The 15,273-nt window shown below is 37.6% G+C and overlaps 2 pseudogenes; both read right to left on the bottom strand.

The window, feature by feature from the left end:
* Positions 1 to 251: 251 nt before the first annotated feature.
* On the bottom strand, positions 252 to 1,708 carry LOC124959629 (putative nuclear envelope pore membrane protein POM 121B; annotated as a pseudogene).
* Positions 1,709 to 7,184: 5,476 nt separating this feature from the next.
* On the bottom strand, positions 7,185 to 8,386 carry LOC124960119 (60S ribosomal protein L3-like; annotated as a pseudogene).
* Positions 8,387 to 15,273: the final 6,887 nt, after the last annotated feature.

Here is a 15,273-nt window from a genome sequence, read left to right as displayed (position 1 = left end):
AAAGTGCCCAAGGACTGCCACCACCAACCTGGTGACTGAAATCAAAGGTCTAGGGTAGTTCTGTTTTATGGCACTCAAAGAGTCAGAGACCCTTCCTAGCAGGTGCTGTGATACAGATTTGGGCAAGGGCAGGGGAATGGGGATAGGGACAGAGACTATTTTTTGAAGGTGTGCTGCCTTGGAGCTTGCAGTCACTGTCAAACCCCTGGGGTCTTGAATCCTCCACCAATGGAAAACAAAAGGGATGCTGGTCAGAAAGGTCCAACTCCAATGAAGACTTGGGTGGGTGTTGAGGAAACCCCAAAGGACAGGCTGCTGCCCATGGTGTCCACTCCAGCAGTTAGCATGCTCTGCCCAAAAGTGGGTGTGGAGGTGCCTTCAAACACGTTACTCTCGGGTGTGCCAGCCAAGTTGAAGACAAAGGGTGTGCTCTGGCTGGGTGTGCCCTGGGCATTCTGACTCAAGACCCAGCCCCAAAAGGGGGTGGTGGTGTCCACCCTGTCCAGTTCCAAATCTGAATGCCCAAGAGGTGAAACTGGAGCCTGGGGTAGCCACACTGGAGTCTGAAACCCCCACTGGCTGCAAATTCCCTGAATGTGAAAGGGGATGGAGCTGAGTTGCCAAACAATGAGCCACTGGTTGCCACTGAGGGTGGTCTTGGTGGTATCTCCAAAGCCAGAGGTGGTGGCTGCACTGAATGAGAAAAATTGCAAAGGCTGGCTGCAAGCTGGCAGGTGTGCCGAAGTTAGAGGTCATGCTTTTCAAGTCCAAAACTGACTGCACTGAGCTGCCAAAGGTGGGATGGGCAGGCACTGGCACTGGCACGCAGATGGGATAGGGGCCGCTGAATTCCCCAAAATGAAAGAGCACTGCCAAAGCTTGGGACAAGGGCTGGCTTGTAGGACCCTTGCTGTTGCCCATCTGCAGCCCTGAATGTGGGCTGGGGGTGGTTGCTGGGTATGATGGGAGGGGAGGCTTGGCATTTGAGCCAAAGGGAATGCTGAATGCAGTGGGTGTTCATGTAACTGAAAGTCAGAGTGGGCTGGCTGGTGGTCACAGGGGCTGAGGTTCCAAGGGAGCTGCCAAAGCCCTGAAGCCAGAAGTGCTGCTTCTACTGCTGCTGCTGCTGCTGGCAGTCTCAACAGCACTGGGCAGGGACTGGCTAAAGGTGGTGACTGCTGTGGACGTTGGCATAGGGAAGGGGGCTTGCCAAACAGAAATACAGAGCCTATGGCTGGGGCAAAGATGGTGGCAGAGGGAGGAGCCTCCCCAAAGGGGAAGGACTGAGAGTTGTGGTCATGCTGCCTGCCAGCTGTGCTGCTCCCAGTGCTGGTCACCCTGCTGACCCCAAAGCCAAATGCAGGTTCGAAGCGTCTGTGGACGCACTGGCAGTGGTGGAAGAAGACAAGACAGAGGTGGCAGTGGCCAGGCCAGCAAGAGAGGGGTCAGCTGGGGCTGCAGCAGCAGTCTCAGGAGTTGTTGACTTGAAAGAAAAGATAGCAAGCAAGGCACAGACAAAGATGGACCCAGATCACCAAAGATGGGCTTAAAAGTTGGGGTGGCAGTGCTAGTCCATTTGGACTCAAGTTTTACACCTTGCTATGTTCACAAACAAAAAGTATCATTCTTAACTGTCCATATGGCTCACTTTTACATGGTACTCTGGCACAACTGGTACAAGGAGAGGCTTGAAAAGGCATTGGGACATTTCTGTGTTCTCTCTTGGATTCCTGCCAATGCCATGAGAATGAGTGGTTGCATAAAATGTTTTCAGCAATTGTGTTTTGGGATAAAATATGTTCCATCATTAAAAAAAAAAAAAAGACCTGAGTCCGCAGATGCTATGGGCACTAAACTGACATCTACCACTACACGTGCGGATTCAAGAGAGTTTAATCTTCAACTTTTGCAGGAAAAAGTCAGAAGATAATCTTAAAGCTGATAAATTAAGAAGCAAAACAAACCTTTTATTTATACATACAGAGAAAACTATTAGAGGAAACCAGTAAAAGGTAATAGGATTTGCCTCAGGAGCAGACTTTAAGAGATGCAAAGGTTGAGGTGAGGGATGGGTGTTTTACATTGTAAGACTTTATACACTTTGATTTTAAAAAAGATAATGTGCATGGGCTGTTTAAATAAAATATAAAAATTAAGCATAAATATTTGTATTATTATAAATTATGAATAAAAACATCGCTCTTAAGAAAATGTTCATTTGTACCAAAAAAACTTGTCTATGGCATTTTATCACAAGTTGGAAAAACTGTATCTTGAAAAAAATATAAACAGTGTATCTGAATTATTTTTTAAAATACCTATAAAAATGCCTATGGGGAAAAGATAAGAGTTTGTAAATGAGAAAGATAAATCAAAACTATTATTTGTTATTCTGCCAAATCCAAAAGGGCCAAGATGTTATAATACTTACATAAAATAGCAACAAAAAACTTGGAGCTCCATGAAAGTAACAGTAATACAACAAATGATCATGGCCCCAAGACAGCCCTCTATAACATGAAGTGTTTGCAAGTGTATTATAAGCATTTGTGCAGATATGTGTTTCTCATAGTATGCTATTACTACTTCCTCAAAGGTAGGAACTCTGTTTTGACATATTAATTTTAGAGTCTCTAATATTTAGCACAGTACCCATCGCACAGTAGCTACTTAGTATGGCTTGACTGAATAAATAGAATAGAATAAAAAAATCAATTGTACTGTCCCAACAAGTACCATCCATTTAGTGGTGAATAAACAGCAACTGCTAGGAAATTACATTAAGCATCTAGTCTTATAGGCACTGGGTTTGAGAAGCAAAGAGCAGTAAAATATCTTTCCCCTCAAGCAACTTATAGATGAAAGCAACAACATTTATTGAGCAGCTAATAAAAGGCAAAAACACGTGGGATGCACATGTATATGATCTCATTTAATCCACAAAATGATCCTTGGAGTTGTCATTATTATCCTTGAGATGGCAGCATTTCCAAAATCTCAAATTCTTCTTCTTCAGTTTTGATGATTGCTTTAGATTTTCTTCATTCAGAAGTACCAATAAATCAACTACAGAGTTACTCTAGCTCTCCAAAATATTCAACTAATTTTATCTTTCTTCATACATGAGTTTAAAAGCCATGAATTTTTTAAAAACCAAATAATTCAATTATTAATTATAAAAATTAAGATTACATACTGTATACTTAAATAAAATGTTACTGTTTTAAAGACTAGTCTCCTAAATCACTAACATTATTATTAACTATCATTTATTTATTTGATATTTTATAGCTAGGGACTTTGTTAAGTACTATACAAATTTCATTTTTATTTTTCTCAAGGATGATACAGAATTATATTTGCTTTGATAAAGTGGCTGTGACTCAAATGGATTAAATACTTTGCCAAAGTCACATATATAGAAGTTCCAACTGAGAAGTCTGTGTTTGACCACTATATTGAGCTGCCCACTAAACCTGTAAGGTGGGCAGCATTAATATTTCTATCTTCATTCCATAGATGAGGAAACTGATACATTGAGAAATCAAATGCTCCACTGGTAGTAAGTAAAGAACTGTTTTTCTAATCCCAATTTCAGTGTACCTGGATTAAATAGACTACAAGTAAGTAGAAAAGGTAAACAAACATAGGCTTTCTACATTTAATATTTTAAAGAATGAGAAAAAGTGAGAAAGGCCTAGAGAATATCACACTTCCGTTGGTAATCACATTTGTGAACATTTTTCTGAGGCTGCTCAATATGCTGTCAGCATGGAAGCATACTTCACAAAGAGTAGAGAGTAATTATAATGTCAATATACAGTTCTGAGAAACTTCTATGGAACAATATGGTGTATTTACATGAACATTCAAAGGGATATTCATAACTATGCAGGCCACTCAATCGCTTGTCTCCATCTCATGAAGGGGTTCCCAGCACCATGAAAATGAGAAGATGTCAGAATCTGACACAGCATTAGAAGCCACTTGAAAACCAATATTTAAATATTCCTGCTACATACAATCCTCATTTTATTATGAGTTACAATTTTTTGCAAAATTTCAGAATATCGAAAATGACAAAAAAAATTTTCCCTCATATCTTTAGTAATACAAAAGGTTTGATGTATGCCAGATCATTTAGATTTTAAAGTACCTTGCCTTGCTAAATCAAATCAATCTCTCCCTTTTTCTCTTTTTCCCTGCCCTGCTATCGGTGCTAGCCACCACATAATTAAAACTCAAACAATTTACATTTTTTTATGTATTAAAGAGAATCCTGAAGCTACTTATGGCCCACAAGCCTACTCTGGCAGAAGGGGCAAGATGGCCAGTCAGGTTAAAGAAATTTAAAGCAAGTCAAGTTTATTAGCTGCAAAATCCCTGGTAGGAAGAACCACCTACCTATAGAAATAACAAAACCATGCCAAGTGTTCTTATAAGATAATATTTCACTAAAGTTGGAGATAGCCAGTCGATCTTCCTTCTGTTTCAGAGGTGCTCCTAAGATGGGTCAGAATCCCCGAGAAGTTCAATTTAAGACAAACTGCTTACAAGAAAAAATCAGATTTATTACCTGGGACAAAGTAAGTGACAGTACATATTAAGGAATTCAGGAGACAAAACAACAAGTGTTCCAGTTCCCTTTCAGAGTAGGTAGAAGGTTGGGGGCAATATGTTCACTGTTGCTTCTTTATATGTAAAGTGGTACAAAAATAATTACTTTGAAGAGAAGTTGGGAGGATTAAAAATATTGTAATACAAAGTGTCTAGCATAATGTCTGACAAAAATTAATCTCACAAATTATAGACATTTTTTATTACTCAATGGGATTCTAGAAGTTCTTGAAATAATAGATAAAAGGACATAATTCATGGTGATTAAAGCACACTGATACTTAGTGGTAAACAAGATTCTGCAATAATCATTTATTACAGATGAAAATTATAGAACAATCCATGTTTTTCTTTCTATAATGTACTCCTAGAGTCCTCCAAAAAATAAAAAGGAGAATTTTAAAAATTTCAATGGTAAAAAATATGGTTTCAAAACAAGTTACCTTTGTAAATGAAAAGAGAATAGATAAATAAGGCAATGAGTATGTAACATACATCAGGAAGAAACCATGGTATTAGATGACATTTAACTGTGGATAGAGATAATAAATGAATTAATTAATTTAAATATAAGATATTACATATTGAGGATATATGCTTTTAGTTATTATTATTCCAATTTCCAATCCTTTCACAGGTAACTCAACTCAATGATTATTTGATGTTCCACCTAGCTCTATTTTTATTTGCAAATATTTTAAAGACCAATGAATAGAAAGGTAGGCAGTTTCCTAACAACATGCTATATTTAGAGTGTATATACACACACAAATCTAAGTCTAAATTCCAGTTGATAATTAAAAAAATTTTAAGTATTTTGTCCCATAAATATTTTACTAGCTTTTTAAGTTTTGTGTCACTAAAACAAATGCTGTACTCTTGATATTTATAATATATACCCTAGCTATAAGGAACTCTAATCCTACCCAGCAATTATATACAGAATTGCAATACATTATTGCATGTGCTGAATATAGCTGACAATATGATTGATTTTTAAAAGGGTCAAAACTGTTAGTGCCACAATAGTTTGCAGAATTTTTATGAATAGTTTATTTCAATAGTGATGAAGATATTTTCTTTTTGCATAGATTTGTTGAAAATCTATTTTATGAGTGCATTCTGTAATAGAATCTTTCATATAAACATGCACAGTATATTACCAACTCGTAATAAGATTATCACTTTGAATTGATATTGGTATGCTCTAGGGCCATAAGGAAAACCTATAATGTTCTGAATTCCTTCTCATTGAATTGGATATGTATTGAAAAGCTGTGAAATAAGAATGCTTAGCTACCTTGCATTATGCATAATGAAAATTCTCACTGGAGTCTGTGGTGTGATGGGCTGATGACATAGTCTATGACAGCCTTACTTTTAACTTTGCCTCATGACTAAAGAAAAATACCCCTCCATCTGGTTCACTGACATGACCTAAATTTCAACTCCTGTGAACAATATCTATACAGACTGATATGGGATGTAAAATTAAATATTCCCAGGGTTACTACATCTGTCAGATATTGTACCTATTTTAACTATATTTTAATATTCTCCATTTTAATGTAAATTTTTGGTATGAATAAGTTATTTCATGCAGTTTTATTAAAATCAATTCAAAGTAGGATATTTCTCTAACAAAACCTAAAAAATATTCAAACCAAATGAAAAAAAAACTTACAAACACAGACAACAAACTCTTAAAGTTTATTATTGACCAGGCAGATCAATACTTTAATATTTGTATTTATATTTTAAACTGTTCCATCTAATGTATATTTTTAATTTTTAAAAATGTAAAAACTAGCAAGAATGATCTATATAGCAAGAATGATCAACTATCGAATTGTACCAAGTGGATTCTAAATTTTAAAAAAGTAAATATCTAATTTTCTACAAAAAAATTACAGAAAGCCTGGTGTGGTGGCACATACCTGTAATACCAGTACTTGGGAGGCTCAAGTTGAAAGATCCCTGAGCGCAGGAGTTTGAGACCAGTCTGGGCAATATAGTAAGACCCTATTAAGCATACACATACACACAGACACACACACACAATAGAAGAGGATTCCCAAGAAATGTATGTAAACCCTAAAGGATATATATTGATTTTCATCTAACAGATCACAAGAAAAAAACTGTTTTATACTTCATTAATTTTTCCTTTCCTCATTTGTTTTCCGGTGTCATTCATCAAGCAGAAACTCAAATCTTGAATTTATCCACTTGCCTTCTCAGTGACTGACCTGGACAGCTAAGTACTACTCTGGTAAGAAAAGTGCAGATAAGAATTATTTACTCAGGTCACTGAAATCTTAGTACAACCTTTAAGTTAATTAACTTTCACACTCTGTATCTCTAATTTGACAGTCTCTCCACTTCTCAAACCACCCACTCGGGCTTAACCTAATCAGAGTATTTTCCCCAGGGATGTCCCATGTACAATGGCTGCCCAGAGCAACTGTCGTTGAAGCAGTGACTCAAGGGATGGGGCCTTTTCGATTTTTTTTTTTTCCACTGAGAAAGCTTTTATTCGCTGCAGCCAGCTGCTCATGCTCCATACATCAAGCACCTTCTTCCTTGGCAATGTGATCTTTCTTAAGTGGTCCCACGAATGCTTTCTTCTCCTCCATAGTCTGGAAGCGGCCATGGCTAAACTTAGAGGTGGTGTCAATGCACTTAATGTCGATCTTCTCCAGAGCGCGCCGTTTAGTCTGTACCAGCAAGGACTTGCGGAGGGTGAGCACCTGCTTCTTGGTCCCCACCACGCAACCTTTCAGCATGACGAAGTCATTGGTCACTTCACCATAGTGGACAAAACCACCCAGAGGGTTGATGCTCTTGTCAGACAGGTCATAATCAGTGGAAGCATTATTCTTGATTAGTTTGCCACCCTTGATGAGGTAGCCCTGACCAATCTTGTAGATCTTCTTGTTGATCTCAGTGCAGTGATGGTAGCCTTTCTGCCCAGTCCAAGCCACAGAGAAGGCCACACAGACAGGATGCCAGGCTCTTATACTGGCAACCTTGCAGTAGCCCTCTGTGGGTCTTGTGGGGCAGCTTCTTGGTATCAGTGACTGGTGACCCCTTTGTAGCCTTCTCTCTTGGTCATACCAATGACATCAATCATCTCATCCTGCTGAAACACCTGGTTCACAGGGACCTGCTGCTCCAACCTCTACTGTGCCAAGTCCAGTTTCTCAGCCATGGTGCCTCCATTCACTTGGATCTCCATCAGAGGGACTTTCTTCTGACACAGAGGAAGCTGTCGCATCTGGGTATGGGCGATAATCCAAATGACCTGGCAGTACTTCTTCATGCTATTGAAGTCCTTTTTCAGTTGCTTCTTGCCCATGTCTTCCTGCCACTTCTTGCAGTATTTGGTGAAGGCCTTCTTCTTAGATTTATGCCAATTCTTATAGAAGCACCTTTTGCACTCATCACTGATATGCTCAGCAAAGATGGTCTTGATGGTTTGGAGGACTCAAGGGGTTTCAACATAGCCCACAATGCCTACAACCACCATGGGCGGTGTCTCCACTATGGTCACAGCCTCCTTCTTATTCACCTTGGATCCTGGCCTATCGACTTCCCGCACGATGTGGGTCATGCTAGCCTAGTAGCCCAGAAAGGCTGTGAGATGGGCAGGCTTAGAAGGGTCATCCTTAGGGAAACTCTTCACCTTCCAGCGATGCCTGCTGCTGCGCTTTGGAGGCAAGAAGCCCATGGATGCATGTCTGGGAGCAGAGAACGTCCAGTGATACATCGCGCTGCCAAATCCCACCTTTTCCATTTTAAAGTTCACTCTTATAGTCACCATCCTACCATAATAAACAGCACTAGAAATTGAGCCACAATTTACTATAAGGAATAGGTTAAATAAAAGTTAGAAAATTGAAAAAATGAATAGTGGAACTCTGAGGAAACACAAAGATGGCTCATCAAGACACAAACTGCCCCTAGGTTGGAGACCAAAGGTGAGAGATCATAGTTATTGACCCTAGAAGTTTGATGTGTGGAGCCAGGACTCAAAAAGCAGAGACAAGTCATTATTTACACTTACTTCTGAGAGCCACCATAAAGTGTGTCCAACAGCTGGATTAAACTGGAGATTAGCAATAACTGCTACTGTTAAGGTGAAGAGGCACTATTGGTGCAACACCAACAGGAATAGAAAGAAACTCAATGTAAATTCAATGACAGTGTTTCTATAAGAGACAGAGAGGAAGACAAAAGGACCCAAAGGAGGAGCACGAATGTGAAGATGGAAATAGAGATTCGAAGTATGTATACACCAGTCACAGAATGCATAGAGCCACCCGAAACTGGAGTAGGTAATGAAGGACTCTCCCTTGGAGCCTGAAGAGAAGGGGGTGACCCTGCTGACATCTTGATATCAGACTTCCATCCCCAGAAATTCAAGAGAATAAATCCTTGTTGTTGTAGGTCACTAAATTTGTGATAGTTTGTCACAGTAGCCACACGGAATTATACAGCACCTCATGGCATTGTTGTGAGGATTGTAAGAGAAGAAAATATGTGTAAACCCTGAGTACCATGCCTGGAATATAACAGGACATCAATAAATATTATTAACTGAATGATAGGAAAATACAAACGCACATCATGTATTTGTCTTCATAACATGCCATCATTGTTTCTCTGCCAGTGTCTGATTATTTTTTTTCTTTTATCTCTATTGATGATGCTTTTAACCACAACTGTCAGCACACTCAGCTGAAATAACTGTACATAAATGATGGTTATTTGGTTGTTTTTATGTGTCAATTTGACTTGGTCTCAGGTTGCCAAACATTTCATCAAATGTTATTCTGATTGTGTTAAGGAGGTATTTTGGGATGACATTAATATTTGAATTAGTACACTAAGTAAGGTAGAATCTCCTTCATAGGTTGAGAAGATCTGATTAGAATAAAAAAGCTGAGTTACTGGGAACTTCTTCTGACTGATTATTTGGATGGAGATATTATCTTTTCCAATTCAGATTGAAAAATCAGCTTTTTTTTATGACCTTGAAGCTACCAGCTTCTGTACTAGAACTTAGACCACTGGCTCTTCCAGTTCTCAGACCTTTGGATTCAGACTAGAACTTATACCAACAGCCTCCATAATCATGTGAGCAAGTAATTCCTTGTAATCAATCTCTATTTATGTAGCTATCCATTGTATTGATTCTGTTTCTCTGAAGAACTCTGACCAGTCCAGTCTGAATGACACTCTGGAATCCTCAATTTCCTAAATGATTTATTTAGACACCATAAATAAAGATATATACATTAAGATAAGTTTTTGTGCTATATGGTTTTATTAGTTTTGATGAACGTGCAATGCCACATATACCAGCATTATAGTATCAAGTGTTATAGTTAAAGCACCCTTTAAAAAACAAAACAATAACAAAAAAAAAAAAAACACCTGGGCTTCACCTTCAACCATCAACCTTCAACCTTCAACCTTCAACCTTCAAATCTTCAAACCTCTTTCTAAATGCTTACTAATTGCTATTTTTTATCACTATAGCTTTGCCTACCTAGAATGTCATAAATGGAATCACACAGTTTATAATCTCAGATTGGTTTCTTTCATTTAGCAAATGTCTCCAAGGTTCATGCATGTTTTTTTTTTGTTTTTTTTTTTTTTTTTATAAAATTGTAAACAAATGGGATACATGTTGTTTCTCTGTCTGTACATGGCGTAAAGGCATACCATTTGTGTAATCATAAATCTACATAGGGTAATGTTGTTTGATTCATTCTGCCATTTTTTTCCCTTCCCCCCCTCCCCTCCCACCCTTCCCCTCCATCTATACAGTCCTTCCTTCCTCCATTCCTGCCCCCCTCCCTAAACCCAACTCCAACCCCAACACTAACCCTTCCCACCCCCCATTATGTGTCATCATCCACTTATTAGCGATATCATTCTTCCTTTGGTTTTTTGAGATTGGCTTATCTCACTTAGCATGATATTCTCCAGTTTCATCCATTTGCCTGCAAATGCCATAATTTTATCGTTCTTTATGGCTGAGTAATATTCCATTGTATATATATACCACATTTTCTTTATCCATTCATCAATTGAAGGACATCTAGGTTGGTTCCACAATCTGGCTATTGTGAACTGAGCAGCTATGAACATTGATGTGGCTGTATCTCTGTAATATGCTGATTTTAAGTCCTTTGGGTATAGGCCAAGGAGTGGGATAGCTGGGTCAAATGGTGTTTCCATTCCAAGTTTTCTAAGGAATCTCCACACTGCTTTCCAGAGTGGCTGCACTAATTTGCAGCCCCACTACCAATGTAAGAGTGTACCTTTCTCCCCACATCCTCGCCAACACCTGTTGTTGGTTGTATTCTTGATAATTGCCATTCTAATTGGGGTGAGATGGAATCTTAGGGTGGTTTTGATTTGCATTTCTCTTATTACTAGAGATGTTGAACATTTTTCCATATGTTTGTTGATTGCTTGTATATCTTCTTCTGTGAAGTGTCTATTCATTTCCTTAGCCCATTTGTCGATTGGATTATTTACATTCTTGGTGTAGAGTTTTTTGAGTTCTTTATAGATTCTGGAGATTAGCGCTCTATCTGAAGTATGATTGGCAAAGATTTTCTCCCACTCTGTAGGCTCTTTCTTTGCATTGCTGATAGTTTCCTTTGCTGAGAGAAAGCTTTTTAGTTTGAATCTATCCCAGTTATTAATTCTTGCTTTTATTTCTTGTGCTATGGGAGTCCTGTTGAGGAAGTCTGGTCCTAAGCCGACATGTTGAAGCTCTGGACCTACTTTTTCTTCTATAAGATGCAAGGTCTCTGGTCTGATTCCGAGGTCCTTAATCCATTTTGAGTTTAGTTTCGTGCATGGTGAGAGATATGGGTTTAGTTTCATTCTGTTGCATATGGATTTCCAATTCTCCCAGCACCATTTGTTGAAGAGGCTATCTTTTCTCCATTGCATATTGTTGGAACCTTTGTCTAGTATGAGAAAATTGTATTTATTTGGGTTTGTGTCTGTGTCCTCTATTCTGTACCATTGATCCACCTTTCTATTTTGGTACCAATACCATGCCGTTTTTGTTACTGTTGCTTTGTAGTAGAGTTGAAGATCTGGTATTGCGATACCCCCTGCTTCACTCTTTCTGCCAAGGATTGCTTTAGCTATTCTGGGTTTTTTATTCTTCCAGATGAATTTCATAATTGCTTGCTCTATTTCTGTAAGGTACATCATTGGGATTTTAATTGGAATTGCATTGAATCTGTATAGCACTTTTGGTAGTATGGCCATTTTGACAATATTAATTCTTCCTATCCAAGAACATGGGAGATCTTTCCATCTTCTAAGGTTTTCTTGAATTTCTTTCTTTAGTGTTCTGTAGTTCTCATTGTAGAGGTCTTTCACCTCTTTTGTGAGATTGATTCCCAAATACTTTATTTTTTTCAAAGCTATTGTGAATGGGGTAGTTTTCCTAATTTCTCTTTCTGAAGATTCATCGCTTATATATAAAAATGCCTTCGATTTATGTGCATTGATCTTATATCCCGCTACTTTACTGAATTCACTTATGAGATCTAACAGTTTTCTGGTGGAATTTCCTGGTTCCTCTAAGTATACCATCATATCATCAGCAAATAGGGATAGTTTGAGTTCTTCTTTTCCTATTCGTATCCCTTTAATTTCTTTGGTCTGTCTAATTGCTCTGGCTAGAGTTTCAAGGACGATATTGAATAGAAGTGGTGAAAGAGGGCATCCCTGCCTTGTTCCAGTTTTTAGAGGGAATGCTTTCAGTTTTTCACCATTTAGAATGATATTAGCAATGGGTTTAGCGTAGATGGCCTTTACAATGTTAAGGAATGTTCCCACTATCCCTATTTTTTCTAGTGTTTTGAGCATGAAGCGGTGCTGTATTTTATCAAATGCTTTTTCTGCATCTATCGAAATAATCATGTGATTCTTGACTTTAAGTCTATTGATATGGTGAATGACATTTATTGATCTTCTGATGTTGAACCAACCTTGCATCCCTGGGATGAAACCCACTTGATCATGGTGCACTATCTTTTTAATATGTTTTTGTATGCGATTTGCTAAAATTTTGTTTAGAATTTTTGTGTCGATGTTCATTAAGGATATTGGTCTGAAATTTTCTTTCCTCGATGTGTCTCTGTCTGGTTTAGGAATCAGGGTAATATTGGCTTCATAGAATGAGTTTGGGAGAGTTCCCTCCTCTTCTATTTTCTGGAATACTTTGAGAAGTATTGGAATGAGTTCTTCTTTAAAAGTTTTGTAGAACTCGGCTGAGAACCCATCTGGTCCTGGACTTTTCTTTGTTGGTAGGCTTTTGATGACTTCTTCTATTTCATTACTTGAAAGTGGTCTATTTAAATTGTGTATGTCCTCCTCGTTCAGTTTAGGCAATTCATATGTCTCTAGAAACCTGTTGATGTCTTCGAAATTTTCTATTTTGTTGGAGTATAGATTTTCAAAATAGCTTCTAATTATGTTTTGTATTTCGGTCGTGTCTGTTGTGATATTTCCTTGTTCATTCCGAATTTTAGTGATTTGGGTTTTCTCTCGTCTTCTCTTTGTTAGTGTGGCTAAAGGTTTATCAATTTTGTTTATTTTTTCGAAGAACCAACTATTTATTTTGTCAATTTTTTGTATTGTTTCTTTCGTTTCAATTTCGTTGATTTCAGCTCTCAGTTTAACTATTTCCTGTCTTCTACTACTTTTGGTGTTGGTCTGTTCTTCTTTTTCTAGGGCTTTGAGCTGTAGTGTTAGGTCATTTATTTTTTGAGTTTTACTTCTTTTATTAAATGCGCTCCATGAAATAAATCTTCCTCTAAGTACCGCTTTCATAGTGTCCCAGAGATTTTGATATGTTGTTTCTTTGTTCTCGTTTACCTCTAAGAATTTTTTAATTTCCTTCCTAATATCTTCTGTTATCCATTCATCATATAGTAGCATATTGTTTAATCTCCAGGTGTTGGAGTAGTTTCTGTTTTTTACTCTTTCATTAATTTGTAACTTCAATCCATTATGATCTGATAGAATACAAGGTAGTGTCTCTATCTTCTTGTATTTGCTGACATTAGCTTTGTGGCATAATATATGGTCTATTTTAGAGAAGGATCCATGTGCTGCTGAGAAGAAAGTGTATTCGCTCTTGGTTGGATGGTATATTCTATAAATGTCTGTTAAGTCTAAATTATTGATTGTGTTATTGAGATCTATGGTTTCTTTGTTCAATTTTTGTTTGGAAGATCTGTCCAGTGGTGAAAGAGGCGTGTTAAAATCACCTAGTATTATTGTGTTATGGTCTATTTGGTTTCTAAAATTGAGAAGGATTTGTTTAACATACATGGATGAGCCACTGTTTGGGGCATAGATGTTTATGATTGTTATATCTTGCTGATTTATGGTTCCCTTAAGCAGTATGAAATGTCCTTCTTTATCCCTTCTAACTAACATTGGCTTGAAGTCCACATTATCTGAAATGAGGATGGATACTCCAGCTTTTTTGCTGAGTCCATGTGCATGGTATGTTTTTCCCCATCCTTTCACCTTTAGTCTATGGGTATCTCTTTCTATGAGGTGAGTCTCTTGCAGGCAACATATTGTTGGATCTTTCTTTTTAATCCAATCTGCCAGTCTATGTCTTTTGATTGATGAATTCAGGCCATTAACATTCAGGGTTATTATTGAGATATGATTTGTATTCCCAGTCATTTGGTTCATATTTAAAATTTTTGACACATCTTGGTTCCTCCTTTATTTGACAGTTCCTTTAGGATAATTCCTCCCTTTGCTGATTTGCTTCTTTGTTTTTTATCTCTTCCTCATGAAATATTTTGCTGAGAATGTTCTGTAATGCTGGCTTTCTTTTTGTAAATTCTTTTAGCTTTTGTTTATCGTGGAATGATCTTATTTCATCGTCAAATTTGAAGGTAAGTTTTGCTGGGTATAAGATTCTTGGTTGGCATCCATTTTCTTTCAGAGCTTGAAAAATGTTGTTCCAGGCCCTTCTAGCTTTTAGGGTCTGGATTGAAAAATCTGCTGATATCCGTATTGGCTTCCCCCTGAATGTAATTTGGTTCTTTTCTCTCACAGCCTTTAAAATTCTGTCTTTATTTTGTATGTTAGGTATTTTCATTATAATGTGCCTTGGTGTGGGTCTGTTGTAATTTTGTGTATTTGGAGTCCTATAAGCCTCTTGGACTTGATTTTCCATTTCATTCTTCAGATTTGGGAAATTTTCTGATATTATTTCTTCAAATAGATTGTTCATTCCTTTGGTTTGTTTCTCTAAGCCTTCCTCAATCCCAATAATTCTCAAATTTGGCCTTTTCATGATATCCCATAGTTCTTGGAGATTCTGTTCATGATTTCTCACCATCTTCTCTGTTTGTTCAACTTTGTTTTCAAGGTTAAATATTTTGTCTTCAATATCTGAAGTTCTGTCTTCCAGCTGTTCTATCCTATTGGTTGTGCTTTCTATGGAGTTCTTAATTTGGTTTATTGTTTCCTTCATTTCAAGGATTTCTGTTTGGTTTTTTTTCAATATCTCTAACTCTTTATTGAAATGATCTTTTGCTTCCCGAATTTGCTCTGTTAACTGTCGATTGGTGCGATCGTTCAATG

This window comes from Sciurus carolinensis, chromosome 11, assembly GCF_902686445.1.
Source record: "Sciurus carolinensis chromosome 11, mSciCar1.2, whole genome shotgun sequence".
NCBI lineage: Eukaryota > Metazoa > Chordata > Mammalia > Rodentia > Sciuridae > Sciurus > Sciurus carolinensis.
This window is presented reverse-complemented; position numbering and strand designations above follow the sequence as displayed.